This window comes from Tasmannia lanceolata, unplaced genomic scaffold (assembly GCF_043159265.1).
Source record: "Tasmannia lanceolata isolate RefF3 unplaced genomic scaffold, GAP_Taslan_0.1 ptg000443l, whole genome shotgun sequence".
Classification (NCBI taxonomy): Eukaryota; Viridiplantae; Streptophyta; class Magnoliopsida; order Canellales; family Winteraceae; genus Tasmannia; species Tasmannia lanceolata.
This window is the reverse complement of record NW_027519116.1, coordinates 55,001-70,000: the sequence shown is the minus strand read 5'-3', so window position 1 is coordinate 70,000 and position 15,000 is coordinate 55,001.

Sequence of the window (15,000 nt, the reverse complement as noted above, 5' to 3'; positions counted from 1 at the left end):
CGGATGATGGCTCCAGCTGGCGCCCCGGCACTTTCTGTGGCATTGATGCTCGGTTTCAAAGACAAACGTGCGCAGGGCCAGGGGACCGCGGATGACTGCTCGTGCTGGCCCCGTTGGGCGGCATTGATGGTCGGTTGCAAAGAAAATGCGCGATTGCTCCTGTCGGGGCCTGGCAAGCCAAGGCCAAGCGAGCCATGGCAACGCGGATGATGGCTCCAGCTGGCGCCCCGGCACTTTCTGTGGCATTGATGCTCGGTTTCAAAGACAAACGTGCGCAGGGCCAGGGGACCGCGGATGACTGCTCGTGCTGGCCCCGTTGGGCGGCATTGATGGTGTGTTGCAGAGAGCATGTGCGATTGCAAGTGTCGGCCGGGTTTGGGTTCCCTTGGGCTTTCGGGCGCCTTGGACGCAGTCTTGCGAAGACCATGGGCACAAGGCCCCGTCCTGGCCCCTTGTTCGATTCGCTCTCGTCTTGCGCTTGCTTCCAAGGTCCTCCATGACCTTCCCCATGGCCTTGCTAGATCCCCCCCATGACGCATGACCTCTGTCCGTTGATTGGTTTTGAGTGCACACCATGCCCGGCTTGGCACCGTGTTGTCGCGTGAGTGGCATTTGGATCGTGCATGGTGGTGGGCTACCTGCCAATGCGCACAAGCCTTGCACACTAGCCTTGCGCACGAGCCTTGCACAAAAGCCTTGGACACAAGCCTTGCGCACAAGCCATGCATACAAGCCTTGCTCACAAGCCTTGGGCACTGGCCCATCGCACTAGCATTGCACACAAGCCTTGCGAACTAGCCTTGGGCACGAGCCTTGCGCACTAGCCTTGGGCACTAGCCTTGCACACAACCCTTGGGCACTAGCCTTGCGCACCAGCCTTGCCCACAAGCCTTGCACAGCAGCCTTGCACACTAGCCTTGCATACAAGCCTTGCACACTAGCCTTGCACCCAGGCCTTGCTCACTAGCCTTGGGCACTAGCCTTGCGCACTAGCCTTGGGCACTAGCCTTGCACACAGACCTTGGGCACGCAGGCCTTGCACGCTAGGCATGCTTGGGCAAGCAGCTCCCGCAACAAGTCGGCGGGTGTAGGCATGGTTGGGCGCAGATCCCGCATCGTCTCGTCGCGTCTGGGCGCAAACCCGTCGCGTCTCGTTGCGTCTTCAGAAGTCGTCGCTAACAGCACCTTTGGTTGCCACTGGTGGTTAGGCGGGTTGGTTGCGCAAACCCTATAGGAGGGTGGCATGCTGCGGGGCGCTGGAATGCGCAGGTTTAGGGCGTTTTTGCCCGGATAGGCACTGGAATGTGCTGGTTTTGGGCGTTTTTGCCTGGACAGGCTAAGGAATGGGCATGCTTTGGGCGTTTTTGCCCGGATAGGCACTGGAATGGGCTGGTTTTGGGCGTTTTTGCCTGGATAGGCTAAGGAATGGGGCATGCTTTGGGCGTTTTTGCCCGGGCAGGCACTGGAATGCCTGGCCTTGGCTGGGCATTGCTGGGTTGGGCTCCCTTGGCCTTTCAGGCGCCTTGGATGCTGTCTTGTGAAGACCATGGGCACAAGGCCATGGCATATAGTGAGGAATGGACCACGGTTGCCAAGGTTGCGCAAGTTTTGGGCATTTTTTGCCCGGATATGCCCAAGTATGCCCCGATAGGCCCGTTACGCCCCGGTATGAACGCGTATGCCCGGATAGACTCGGTATGCCTTGGGATACATGCGAATGCCCCGATAGGCTTGGTACGCCCCGATATGCGCACGTGTGCCCCAGTAGGGCTCGGTATGCCCCGGTATGTACGCGTGTGCCCTGATAGGCCCGGTATGCCCCGATATGCACACGTGTGCCCCAATAGGGGTCGGTATGCCCCGGTAGGTACGCGTGTGCCCCGTAGTGCACGTTTCGCAGAACTCCCCGCATGTCCCGCCCCTATATGTAATACTTACTTACTTACTTACTTTCTTTCTTGCTTGCTTGCAATGGTTGGGAGTGCCCGGCATGCCCCGCTGCAGAGACCAAGGGCGCAATGACTTGGCACCGCGGATGCCGGGACTCCGGCACTTCCCGTGGCACTGATGGTTGGTTCCAAAGACAAAAGGCCGTGCAAGGCCACCGCACCGCTGATGATTCTGCTCGTGCTGGCGCCGTTGTGTGGCCAAAGAACATGCGCGAATGCTCGTGTCGGAAGGGTTGGTGTCCTGGCCCCGTCGGGTGTCACGAATGCTCGGTTGCGAAGACCATGGGACCAAAGCCATGGCACGTCGGATGATGGCTCCAGCTGGAGCCCGGGCACTTTCTGTGGCATTGATGCTCGGTTTCAAAGACAAACGTGCGCAGGGCCAGGGGACCGCGGATGACTGCTCGTGCTGGCCTCGTTGGGCGGCATTGATGGTCGGTTGCAAAGAAAATGCGCGATTGCTCGTGTCGGGGACTGGCAAGCCAAGGCCAAGCGAGCCATGGCAACGCGGATGATGGCTCCAGCTGGCGCCCCGGCACTTTCTGTGGCATTGATGCTCGGTTTCAAAGACAAACGTGCGCAGGGCCAGGGGACCGCGGATGACTGCTCGTGCTGGCCTCGTTGGGCAGCATTGATGGTCGGTTGCAAAGAAAATGCGCGATTGCTCCTGTCGGGGACTGGCAAGCCAAGGCCAAGCGAGCCATGGCAACGCGGATGATGGCTCCAGCTGGCGCCCCGGCACTTTCTGTGGCATTGATGCTCGGTTTCAAAGACAAACGTGCGCAGGACCAGGGGACCGCGGATGACTGCTCGTGCTGGCCTCGTTGGGCGGCATTGATGGTCGGTTGCAAAGAAAATGGGCGATTGCTCGTGTCGGGGACTGGCAAGCCAAGGCCAAGCGAGCCATGGCAACGCGGATGATGGCTCCAGCTGGCGCCCCGGCACTTTCTGTGGCATTGATGCTCGGTTTCAAAGACAAACGTGCGCAGGGCCAGGGGACCGCGGATGACTGCTCGTGCTGGCCCCGTTGGGCAGCATTGATGGTGTTTTGCTGAGAGCATGTGCGATTGCAAGTGTCGGCCGGGTTTGGGTTCCCTTGGGCTTTCGGGCGCCTTGGACGCAGTCTTGCGAAGACCATGGGCACAAGGCCCCGTCCTGGCCCCTTGTTCGATTCGCTCTCGTCTTGCGCTTGCTTCCAAGGTCCTCCATGACCTTCCCCATGGCCTTGCTAGATCCCCCCCAAGACGCATGACCTCTGTCCGTTGATTGGTTTTGAGTGCACACCATGCCCGGCTTGGCACCGTGTTGTCGCGTGAGTGGCATTTGGATCGTGCATGGTGGTGGGCTACCTGCCAATGCGCACAAGCCTTGCACACTAGCCTTGCGCACGAGCCTTGCACAAAAGCCTTGGACACAAGCCTTGCGCACAAGCCATGCATACAAGCCTTGCTCACAAGCCTTGGGCACTGGCCCATCGCACTAGCCTTGCACACAAGCCTTGCGAACTAGCCTTGGGCACGAGCCTTGCGCACTAGCCTTGGGCACTAGCCTTGCACACAACCCTTGGGCACTAGCCTTGCGCACCAGCCTTGCCCACAAGCCTTGCACAGCAGCCTTGCACACTAGCCTTGCATACAAGCCTTGCACACTAGCCTTGCACCCAGGCCTTGCTCACTAGCCTTGGGCACTAGCCTTGCGGACTAGCCTTGGGCACTAGCCTTGCACACAGACCTTGGGCACGCAGGCCTTGCACGCTAGGCATGCTTGGGCAAGCAGCTCCCGCAACAAGTCGGCGGGTGTAGGCATGGTTGGGCGCAGATCCCGCATCGTCTCGTCGCGTCTGGGCGCAAACCCGTCGCGTCTCGTTGCGTCTTCAGAAGTCGTCGCTAACAGCACCTTTGGTTGCCACTGGTGGTTAGGCGGGTTGGTTGCGCAAACCCTATAGGAGGGTGGCATGCTGCGGGGCGCTGGAATGCGCAGGTTTAGGGCGTTTTTGCCCGGATAGGCACTGGAATGTGCTGGTTTTGGGCGTTTTTGCCTGGACAGGCTAAGGAATGGGCATGCTTTGGGCGTTTTTGCCCGGATAGGCACTGGAATGGGCTGGTTTTGGGCGTTTTTGCCTGGATAGGCTAAGGAATGGGGCATGCTTTGGGCGTTTTTGCCCGGGCAGGCACTGGAATGCCTGGCCTTGGCTGGGCATTGCTGGGTTGGGCTCCCTTGGCCTTTCAGGCGCCTTGGATGCTGTCTTGTGAAGACCATGGGCACAAGGCCATGGCATATAGTGAGGAATGGACCACGGTTGCCAAGGTTGCGCAAGTTTTGGGCATTTTTTGCCCGGATATGCCCAAGTATGCCCCGATAGGCCCGTTACGCCCCGGTATGAACGCGTATGCCCGGATAGACTCGGTATGCCTTGGGATACATGCGAATGCCCCGATAGGCTTGGTACGCCCCGATATGCGCACGTGTGCCCCAGTAGGGCTCGGTATGCCCCGGTATGTACGCGTGTGCCCTGATAGGCCCGGTATGCCCCGATATGCACACGTGTGCCCCAATAGGGGTCTGTATGCCCCGGTAGGTACGCGTGTGCCCCGTAGTGCACGTTTCGCAGAACTCCCCGCATGTCCCGCCCCTATATGTAATACTTACTTACTTACTTAGTTTCTTTCTTGCTTGCTTGCAATGGTTGGGAGTGCCCGGCATGCCCCGCTGCAGAGACCAAGGGCGCAATGACTTGGCACCGCGGATGCCGGGACTCCGGCACTTCCCGTGGCACTGATGGTTGGTTCCAAAGACAAAAGGCCGTGCAAGGCCACCGCACCGCTGATGATTTTGCTCGTGCTGGCGCCGTTGTGTGGCCAAAGAACATGCGCGAATGCTCGTGTCGGAAGGGTTGGTGTCCTGGCCCCGTCGGGTGTCACGAATGCTCGGTTGCGAAGACCATGGGACCAAAGCCATGGCACGTCGGATGATGGCTCCAGCTGGAGCCCGGGCACTTTCTGTGGCATTGATGCTCGGTTTCAAAGACAAACGTGCGCAGGGCCAGGGGACCGCGGATGACTGCTCGTGCTGGCCTCGTTGGGCGGCATTGATGGTCGGTTGCAAAGAAAATGCGCGATTGCTCGTGTCGGGGACTGGCAAGCCAAGGCCAAGCGAGCCATGGCAACGCGGATGATGGCTCCAGCTGGCGCCCCGGCACTTTCTGTGGCATTGATGCTCGGTTTCAAAGACAAACGTGCGCAGGGCCAGGGGACCGCGGATGACTGCTCGTGCTGGCCCCGTTGGGCGGCATTGATGGTCGGTTGCAAAGAAAATGCGCGATTGCTCCTGTCGGGGCCTGGCAAGCCAAGGCCAAGCGAGCCATGGCAACGCGGATGATGGCTCCAGCTGGCGCCCCGGCACTTTCTGTGGCATTGATGCTCGGTTTCAAAGACAAACGTGCGCAGGGCCAGGGGACCGCGGATGACTGCTCGTGCTGGCCCCGTTGGGCGGCATTGATGGTGTGTTGCAGAGAGCATGTGCGATTGCAAGTGTCGGCCGGGTTTGGGTTCCCTTGGGCTTTCGGGCGCCTTGGACGCAGTCTTGCGAAGACCATGGGCACAAGGCCCCGTCCTGGCCCCTTGTTCGATTCGCTCTCGTCTTGCGCTTGCTTCCAAGGTCCTCCATGACCTTCCCCATGGCCTTGCTAGATCCCCCCCATGACGCATGACCTCTGTCCGTTGATTGGTTTTGAGTGCACACCATGCCCGGCTTGGCACCGTGTTGTCGCGTGAGTGGCATTTGGATCGTGCATGGTGGTGGGCTACCTGCCAATGCGCACAAGCCTTGCACACTAGCCTTGCGCACGAGCCTTGCACAAAAGCCTTGGACACAAGCCTTGCGCACAAGCCATGCATACAAGCCTTGCTCACAAGCCTTGGGCACTGGCCCATCGCACTAGCCTTGCACACAAGCCTTGCGAACTAGCCTTGGGCACGAGCCTTGCGCACTAGCCTTGGGCACTAGCCTTGCACACAACCCTTGGGCACTAGCCTTGCGCACCAGCCTTGCCCACAAGCCTTGCACAGCAGCCTTGCACACTAGCCTTGCATACAAGCCTTGCACACTAGCCTTGCACCCAGGCCTTGCTCACTAGCCTTGGGCACTAGCCTTGCGCACTAGCCTTGGGCACTAGCCTTGCACACAGACCTTGGGCACGCAGGCCTTGCACGCTAGGCATGCTTGGGCAAGCAGCTCCCGCAACAAGTCGGCGGGTGTAGGCATGGTTGGGCGCAGATCCCGCATCGTCTCGTCGCGTCTGGGCGCAAACCCGTCGCGTCTCGTTGCGTCTTCAGAAGTCGTCGCTAACAGCACCTTTGGTTGCCACTGGTGGTTAGGCGGGTTGGTTGCGCAAACCCTATAGGAGGGTGGCATGCTGCGGGGCGCTGGAATGCGCAGGTTTAGGGCGTTTTTGCCCGGATAGGCACTGGAATGTGCTGGTTTTGGGCGTTTTTGCCTGGACAGGCTAAGGAATGGGCATGCTTTGGGCGTTTTTGCCCGGATAGGCACTGGAATGGGCTGGTTTTGGGCGTTTTTGCCTGGATAGGCTAAGGAATGGGGCATGCTTTGGGCGTTTTTGCCCGGGCAGGCACTGGAATGCCTGGCCTTGGCTGGGCATTGCTGGGTTGGGCTCCCTTGGCCTTTCAGGCGCCTTGGATGCTGTCTTGTGAAGACCATGGGCACAAGGCCATGGCATATAGTGAGGAATGGACCACGGTTGCCAAGGTTGCGCAAGTTTTGGGCATTTTTTGCCCGGATATGCCCAAGTATGCCCCGATAGGCCCGTTACGCCCCGGTATGAACGCGTATGCCCGGATAGACTCGGTATGCCTTGGGATACATGCGAATGCCCCGATAGGCTTGGTACGCCCCGATATGCGCACGTGTGCCCCAGTAGGGCTCGGTATGCCCCGGTATGTACGCGTGTGCCCTGATAGGCCCGGTATGCCCCGATATGCACACGTGTGCCCCAATAGGGGTCTGTATGCCCCGGTAGGTACGCGTGTGCCCCGTAGTGCACGTTTCGCAGAACTCCCCGCATGTCCCGCCCCTATATGTAATACTTACTTACTTACTTACTTTCTTTCTTGCTTGCTTGCAATGGTTGGGAGTGCCCGGCATGCCCCGCTGCAGAGACCAAGGGCGCAATGACTTGGCACCGCGGATGCCGGGACTCCGGCACTTCCCGTGGCACTGATGGTTGGTTCCAAAGACAAAAGGCCGTGCAAGGCCACCGCACCGCTGATGATTTTGCTCGTGCTGGCGCCGTTGTGTGGCCAAAGAACATGCGCGAATGCTCCTGTCGGAAGGGTTGGTGTCTTGGCCCCGTCGGGTGTCACGAATGCTCGGTTGCGAAGACCATGGGACCAAAGCCATGGCACGTCGGATGATGGCTCCAGCTGGCGCCCCGGCACTTTCTGTGGCATTGATGCTCGGTTTCAAAGACAAACATGCGCAGGGCCAGGGGACCGCGGATGACTGCTCGTGCTGGCCTCGTTGGGCAGCATTGATGGTCGGTTGCAAAGAAAATGCGCGATTGCTCCTGTCGGGGACTGGCAAGCCAAGGCCAAGCGAGCCATGGCAACGCGGATGATGGCTCCAGCTGGCGCCCCGGCACTTTCTGTGGCATTGATGCTCGGTTTCAAAGACAAACGTGCGCAGGGCCAGGGGACCGCGGATGACTGCTCGTGCTGGCCCCGTTGGGCGGCATTGATGGTCGGTTGCAAAGAAAATGCGCGATTGCTCCTGTCGGGGCCTGGCAAGCCAAGGCCAAGCGAGCCATGGCAACGCGGATGATGGCTCCAGCTGGCGCCCCGGCACTTTCTGTGGCATTGATGCTCGGTTTCAAAGACAAACGTGCGCAGGGCCAGGGGACCGCGGATGACTGCTCGTGCTGGCCCCGTTGGGCGGCATTGATGGTCGGTTGCAAAGAAAATGCGCGATTGCTCCTGTCGGGGCCTGGCAAGCCAAGGCCAAGCGAGCCATGGCAACGCGGATGATGGCTCCAGCTGGCGCCCCGGCACTTTCTGTGGCATTGATGCTCGGTTTCAAAGACAAACGTGCGCAGGGCCAGGGGACCGCGGATGACTGCTCGTGCTGGCCCCGTTGGGCGGCATTGATGGTGTGTTGCAGAGAGCATGTGCGATTGCAAGTGTCGGCCGGGTTTGGGTTCCCTTGGGCTTTCGGGCGCCTTGGACGCAGTCTTGCGAAGACCATGGGCACAAGGCCCCGTCCTGGCCCCTTGTTCGATTCGCTCTCGTCTTGCGCTTGCTTCCAAGGTCCTCCATGACCTTCCCCATGGCCTTGCTAGATCCCCCCCATGACGCATGACCTCTGTCCGTTGATTGGTTTTGAGTGCACACCATGCCCGGCTTGGCACCGTGTTGTCGCGTGAGTGGCATTTGGATCGTGCATGGTGGTGGGCTACCTGCCAATGCGCACAAGCCTTGCACACTAGCCTTGCGCACGAGCCTTGCACAAAAGCCTTGGACACAAGCCTTGCGCACAAGCCATGCATACAAGCCTTGCTCACAAGCCTTGGGCACTGGCCCATCGCACTAGCCTTGCACACAAGCCTTGCGAACAAGCCTTGGGCACGAGCCTTGCGCACTAGCCTTGGGCACTAGCCTTGCACACAACCCTTGGGCACTAGCCTTGCGCACCAGCCTTGCCCACAAGCCTTGCACAGCAGCCTTGCACACTAGCCTTGCATACAAGCCTTGCACACTAGCCTTGCACCCAGGCCTTGCTCACTAGCCTTGGGCACTAGCCTTGCGGACTAGCCTTGGGCACTAGCCTTGCACACAGACCTTGGGCACGCAGGCCTTGCACGCTAGGCATGCTTGGGCAAGCAGCTCCCGCAACAAGTCGGCGGGTGTAGGCATGGTTGGGCGCAGATCCCGCATCGTCTCGTCGCGTCTGGGCGCAAACCCGTCGCGTCTCGTTGCGTCTTCAGAAGTCGTCGCTAACAGCACCTTTGGTTGCCACTGGTGGTTAGGCGGGTTGGTTGCGCAAACCCTATAGGAGGGTGGCATGCTGCGGGGCGCTGGAATGCGCAGGTTTAGGGCGTTTTTGCCCGGATAGGCACTGGAATGTGCTGGTTTTGGGCGTTTTTGCCTGGACAGGCTAAGGAATGGGCATGCTTTGGGCGTTTTTGCCCGGATAGGCACTGGAATGGGCTGGTTTTGGGCGTTTTTGCCTGGATAGGCTAAGGAATGGGGCATGCTTTGGGCGTTTTTGCCCGGGCAGGCACTGGAATGCCTGGCCTTGGCTGGGCATTGCTGGGTTGGGCTCCCTTGGCCTTTCAGGCGCCTTGGATGCTGTCTTGTGAAGACCATGGGCACAAGGCCATGGCATATAGTGAGGAATGGACCACGGTTGCCAAGGTTGCGCAAGTTTTGGGCATTTTTTGCCCGGATATGCCCAAGTATGCCCCGATAGGCCCGTTACGCCCCGGTATGAACGCGTATGCCCGGATAGACTCGGTATGCCTTGGGATACATGCGAATGCCCCGATAGGCTTGGTACGCCCCGATATGCGCACGTGTGCCCCAGTAGGGCTCGGTATGCCCCGGTATGTACGCGTGTGCCCTGATAGGCCCGGTATGCCCCGATATGCACACGTGTGCCCCAATAGGGGTCTGTATGCCCCGGTAGGTACGCGTGTGCCCCGTAGTGCACGTTTCGCAGAACTCCCCGCATGTCCCGCCCCTATATGTAATACTTACTTACTTACTTAGTTTCTTTCTTGCTTGCTTGCAATGGTTGGGAGTGCCCGGCATGCCCCGCTGCAGAGACCAAGGGCGCAATGACTTGGCACCGCGGATGCCGGGACTCCGGCACTTCCCGTGGCACTGATGGTTGGTTCCAAAGACAAAAGGCCGTGCAAGGCCACCGCACCGCTGATGATTTTGCTCGTGCTGGCGCCGTTGTGTGGCCAAAGAACATGCGCGAATGCTCGTGTCGGAAGGGTTGGTGTCCTGGCCCCGTCGGGTGTCACGAATGCTCGGTTGCGAAGACCATGGGACCAAAGCCATGGCACGTCGGATGATGGCTCCAGCTGGAGCCCGGGCACTTTCTGTGGCATTGATGCTCGGTTTCAAAGACAAACGTGCGCAGGGCCAGGGGACCGCGGATGACTGCTCGTGCTGGCCTCGTTGGGCGGCATTGATGGTCGGTTGCAAAGAAAATGCGCGATTGCTCGTGTCGGGGACTGGCAAGCCAAGGCCAAGCGAGCCATGGCAACGCGGATGATGGCTCCAGCTGGCGCCCCGGCACTTTCTGTGGCATTGATGCTCGGTTTCAAAGACAAACGTGCGCAGGGCCAGGGGACCGCGGATGACTGCTCGTGCTGGCCCCGTTGGGCGGCATTGATGGTCGGTTGCAAAGAAAATGCGCGATTGCTCCTGTCGGGGCCTGGCAAGCCAAGGCCAAGCGAGCCATGGCAACGCGGATGATGGCTCCAGCTGGCGCCCCGGCACTTTCTGTGGCATTGATGCTCGGTTTCAAAGACAAACGTGCGCAGGGCCAGGGGACCGCGGATGACTGCTCGTGCTGGCCCCGTTGGGCGGCATTGATGGTGTGTTGCAGAGAGCATGTGCGATTGCAAGTGTCGGCCGGGTTTGGGTTCCCTTGGGCTTTCGGGCGCCTTGGACGCAGTCTTGCGAAGACCATGGGCACAAGGCCCCGTCCTGGCCCCTTGTTCGATTCGCTCTCGTCTTGCGCTTGCTTCCAAGGTCCTCCATGACCTTCCCCATGGCCTTGCTAGATCCCCCCCATGACGCATGACCTCTGTCCGTTGATTGGTTTTGAGTGCACACCATGCCCGGCTTGGCACCGTGTTGTCGCGTGAGTGGCATTTGGATCGTGCATGGTGGTGGGCTACCTGCCAATGCGCACAAGCCTTGCACACTAGCCTTGCGCACGAGCCTTGCACAAAAGCCTTGGACACAAGCCTTGCGCACAAGCCATGCATACAAGCCTTGCTCACAAGCCTTGGGCACTGGCCCATCGCACTAGCCTTGCACACAAGCCTTGCGAACTAGCCTTGGGCACGAGCCTTGCGCACTAGCCTTGGGCACTAGCCTTGCACACAACCCTTGGGCACTAGCCTTGCGCACCAGCCTTGCCCACAAGCCTTGCACAGCAGCCTTGCACACTAGCCTTGCATACAAGCCTTGCACACTAGCCTTGCACCCAGGCCTTGCTCACTAGCCTTGGGCACTAGCCTTGCGCACTAGCCTTGGGCACTAGCCTTGCACACAGACCTTGGGCACGCAGGCCTTGCACGCTAGGCATGCTTGGGCAAGCAGCTCCCGCAACAAGTCGGCGGGTGTAGGCATGGTTGGGCGCAGATCCCGCATCGTCTCGTCGCGTCTGGGCGCAAACCCGTCGCGTCTCGTTGCGTCTTCAGAAGTCGTCGCTAACAGCACCTTTGGTTGCCACTGGTGGTTAGGCGGGTTGGTTGCGCAAACCCTATAGGAGGGTGGCATGCTGCGGGGCGCTGGAATGCGCAGGTTTAGGGCGTTTTTGCCCGGATAGGCACTGGAATGTGCTGGTTTTGGGCGTTTTTGCCTGGACAGGCTAAGGAATGGGCATGCTTTGGGCGTTTTTGCCCGGATAGGCACTGGAATGGGCTGGTTTTGGGCGTTTTTGCCTGGATAGGCTAAGGAATGGGGCATGCTTTGGGCGTTTTTGCCCGGGCAGGCACTGGAATGCCTGGCCTTGGCTGGGCATTGCTGGGTTGGGCTCCCTTGGCCTTTCAGGCGCCTTGGATGCTGTCTTGTGAAGACCATGGGCACAAGGCCATGGCATATAGTGAGGAATGGACCACGGTTGCCAAGGTTGCGCAAGTTTTGGGCATTTTTTGCCCGGATATGCCCAAGTATGCCCCGATAGGCCCGTTACGCCCCGGTATGAACGCGTATGCCCGGATAGACTCGGTATGCCTTGGGATACATGCGAATGCCCCGATAGGCTTGGTACGCCCCGATATGCGCACGTGTGCCCCAGTAGGGCTCGGTATGCCCCGGTATGTACGCGTGTGCCCTGATAGGCCCGGTATGCCCCGATATGCACACGTGTGCCCCAATAGGGGTCGGTATGCCCCGGTAGGTACGCGTGTGCCCCGTAGTGCACGTTTCGCAGAACTCCCCGCATGTCCCGCCCCTATATGTAATACTTACTTACTTACTTACTTTCTTTCTTGCTTGCTTGCAATGGTTGGGAGTGCCCGGCATGCCCCGCTGCAGAGACCAAGGGCGCAATGACTTGGCACCGCGGATGCCGGGACTCCGGCACTTCCCGTGGCACTGATGGTTGGTTCCAAAGACAAAAGGCCGTGCAAGGCCACCGCACCGCTGATGATTTTGCTCGTGCTGGCGTCGTTGTGTGGCCAAAGAACATGCGCGAATGCTCGTGTCGGAAGGGTTGGTGTCCTGGCCCCGTCGGGTGTCACGAATGCTCGGTTGCGAAGACCATGGGACCAAAGCCATGGCACGTCGGATGATGGCTCCAGCTGGCGCCCGGGCACTTTCTGTGGCATTGATGCTCGGTTTCAAAGACAAACGTGCGCAGGGCCAGGGGACCGCGGATGACTGCTTGTGCTGGCCTCGTTGGGCGGCATTGATGGTCGGTTGCAAAGAAAATGCGCGATTGCTCGTGTCGGGGACTGGCAAGCCAAGGCCAAGCGAGCCATGGCAACGCGGATGATGGCTCCAGCTGGCGCCCCGGCACTTTCTGTGGCATTGATGCTCGGTTTCAAAGACAAACGTGCGCAGGGCCAGGGGACCGCGGATGACTGCTCGTGCTGGCCTCGTTGGGCAGCATTGATGGTCGGTTGCAAAGAAAATGCGCGATTGCTCCTGTCGGGGACTGGCAAGCCAAGGCCAAGCGAGCCATGGCAACGCGGATTATGGCTCCAGCTGGCGCCCCGGCACTTTCTGTGGCATTGATGCTCGGTTTCAAAGACAAACGTGCGCAGGGCCAGGGGACCGCGGATGACTGCTCGTGCTGGCCTCGTTGGGCGGCATTGATGGTCGGTTGCAAAGAAAATGCGCGATTGCTCGTGTCGGGGACTGGCAAGCCAAGGCCAAGCGAGCCATGGCAACGCGGATGATGGCTCCAGCTGGCGCCCCGGCACTTTCTGTGGCATTGATGCTCGGTTTCAAAGACAAACGTGCGCAGGACCAGGGGACCGCGGATGACTGCTCGTGCTGGCCTCGTTGGGCGGCATTGATGGTCGGTTGCAAAGAAAATGCGCGATTGCTCGTGTCGGGGACTGGCAAGCCAAGGCCAAGCGAGCCATGGCAACGCGGATGATGGCTCCAGCTGGCGCCCCAGCACTTTCTGTGGCATTGATGCTCGGTTTCAAAGACAAACGTGCGCAGGGCCAGGGGACCGCGGATGACTGCTCGTGCTGGCCCCGTTGGGCGGCATTGATGGTGTGTTGCAGAGAGCATGTGCGATTGCAAGTGTCGGCCGGGTTTGGGTTCCCTTGGGCTTTCGGGCGCCTTGGACGCAGTCTTGCGAAGACCATGGGCACAAGGCCCCGTCCTGGCCCCTTGTTCGATTCGCTCTCGTCTTGCGCTTGCTTCCAAGGTCCTCCATGACCTTCCCCATGGCCTTGCTAGATCCCCCCCATGACGCATGACCTCTGTCCGTTGATTGGTTTTGAGTGCACACCATGCCCGGCTTGGCACCGTGTTGTCGCTTGAGTGGCATTTGGATCGTGCATGGTGGTGGGCTACCTGCCAATGCGCACAAGCCTTGCACACTAGCCTTGCGCACGAGCCTTGCACAAAAGCCTTGGACACAAGCCTTGCGCACAAGCCATGCACACAAGCCTTGCACACAAGCCATGCATACAAGCCTTGCTCACAAGCCTTGGGCACTGGCCCATCGCACTAGCCTTGCACACAAGCCTTGCGCACTAGCCTTGGGCACGAGCCTTGCGCACTACCCTTGGGCACTAGCCTTGCACACAACCCTTGGGCACTAGCCTTGCGCACCAGCCTTGCCCACAAGCCTTGCACACCAGCCTTGCACACTAGCCTTGCGTACAAGCCTTGCACACTAGCCTTGCACACAGGCCTTGCTCACTAGCCTTGGGCACTAGCCTTGCGCACTAGCCTTGGGCACTAGCCTTGCACACAGACCTTGGGCACTAGCCTTGCGCACTAGCCTTGCCCACGAGCCTTGCACACTAGCCTTGCACGCAGGCCTCGCAAGCTAGGCATGCTTGGGCGAGCAGCTCCCGCAGCAAGTCGGCGGGTGTAGGCATGGCTGGGCGCAGATCCCGCACGTCCCGTCGCGTCTGGGCGCAAACCCGTCGCGTCTCGTTGCGTCTTCAGAAGTCGTCGCTAACAGCACCTTTGGTTGCCACTGGTGGTTAGGCGGGTTGGTTGCGCAAACCCTATAGGAGGGTGGTATGCTGCGGGGCGCTGGAATGCGCAGGTTTAGGGCGTTTTTGCCCGGATAGGCACTGGAATGTGCTGGTTTTGGGCCTTTTTGCCTGGATAGGCTAAGGAATGGGCATGCTTTGGGCGTTTTTGCCCGGATAGGCACTGGAATGGGCTGGTTTAGGGCGTTTTTGCCTGGATAGGCTAAGGAATGGGGCATGCTTTGGGCGTTTTTGCCCGGGTAGGCACTGGAATGCCTGGCCTTGGCTGGGCATTGCTGGGTTGGGCTCCCTTGGCCTTTCAGGCCTCTTGGATGCTGTCTTGTGAAGACCATGGGCACAAGGCCATGGCATATAGTGGGGAATGGACCATGGTTGCCAAGGTTAGGCAATATAGAGGGCGGTGGGCGAGTAGGCCATGGCGTCACTTGTTTGCCCGTGTTTGCTCCCTGTGTGCGTTGTTTGGTTTTGGGAGCACACCTACCTTGCTAGGCTCGGCGGCTTACCCCTGCCCTTGTGGGTACTGGGTTGCACGTCTGTTTGCAACCCTATGGCTTGGTTGCTGCTGGCTTGGTTGGGTAGTTTGCCTCCTCCAATGCGCACAAGGGTTCCTTT